This window comes from Salvelinus sp. IW2-2015, unplaced genomic scaffold (assembly GCF_002910315.2).
Source record: "Salvelinus sp. IW2-2015 unplaced genomic scaffold, ASM291031v2 Un_scaffold3056, whole genome shotgun sequence".
Lineage (NCBI taxonomy): Eukaryota > Metazoa > Chordata > Actinopteri > Salmoniformes > Salmonidae > Salvelinus > Salvelinus sp. IW2-2015.
In genome coordinates, this window is record NW_019944348.1 from 6,665 (window position 1) to 7,962 (window position 1,298).

A 1,298-nucleotide genomic window follows, 5' to 3' on the forward strand; every position below is an offset into this window, starting at 1 on the left:
TGGCAGGAAAGCTAAATGGAGATCTATAATAAAACCCCAGAAAGATAGCTGCTGCCTGGCAGAACTAAAGGAGATCTATAATAACATAATAAACCCCAGGAAGAGTAGCTGCTGCCTTGGCAGGAACTAATGGGGATCCTTAATAATTGCAAATGCACTGACATCACTTTATTTACTTTGGTGACAAGTGACCTCCTATGTCCTATCCTCTTACCTGAAGGCCTCTATGATGTAGGAGGTGGGTGTGGCTCCTGTGAGGTTGGGCTTCCAAGACAGGGTGACAGAGGTGCGGGTGACATCAGTGACCTCAGGTTTGGAGGGGGCACTGGGGATCAGGTTGGGGTCAGTGGGTCTGGCCGGCTGCACTGGAACACCAAACTCTGAACATGAGGAGAGAGGAGAGTATCGTGAGATGTTTTCTATAAATCTAAATGAATACTTTATCAGTAATGCCTGACTATGGAAATGTCTCTCACGTGAAGGCATACTAAGCACATTCACAAACACACAGACTCACGCACACCTTCACACGCACACTTCCTGTTGTGGTGCCAATATTGTGACATTCCAAACACAACAACAACAACAAAAAACAATTACAGACTGAATGTGTTTAATTCAATGTCATTATGGAGTGAAGCCACAGTGACAGCAGGCAGCAGCCCACTGGCTTACCTTGAACGTCCAGGTAGGCTTTCCACGAGGCCTCGCCACTGGGAGTGGAGGCGATGCATGTGTAGATGCCTGTGTCACCCAGCTGTAAGACAGAAGAAAAGAGGACAGGAAATAGAGAGGAGAGAGAGATTAGTGATCGCTCTGGGTTCTATCTGGTCATGGTCTGCCATCAGTGAAATTGGACTAAAATAGTGCTGCTTCCTCCCCATCCTCTCTCTCTTTCTGTCTCTCTCTACCTCTCTCTCTCTCTCCGCCTCTCTCTGCTCATTGACATGCTGGTGTGGTCCCCAGCAGCCAGCCGACAGTGCATGGTTATCTCACTATTACCTCTCCCTCTAGAAAGTGGAAAAGCAGCTGGGACGGCCAAGTGGCAGGATTGTACCAGTCAAATTGGAAAGATTTCCACAAGAGCACAGACTAATTGGAGACCTCCTCTCCTCTCCCCCTCCGTATCCCCCTCCCCTCATCTCCCCGTCCCCCCAGGGACAGGACTGCTTTACATGACAGATGTGGTGACACTCTCTAGTGGTGTGTGAGAGAGGGAGTGTGTGTCTCAGTGTGTGAGAGAGGGAGTGTGTGTCTCAGTGTGTGAGAGAGGGAGTGTGTGTCTCAGTGTGTGAGAG

The 1,298-nt window shown here is 49.2% G+C and overlaps 1 pseudogene; it reads right to left on the minus strand.

Moving 5' to 3' along the window:
• Positions 1–214: 214 nt before the first annotated feature.
• LOC112075272 (roundabout homolog 1-like) overlaps positions 215–1,298 on the minus strand; it is a 56,830-nt pseudogene continuing 55,746 nt past the window's right edge.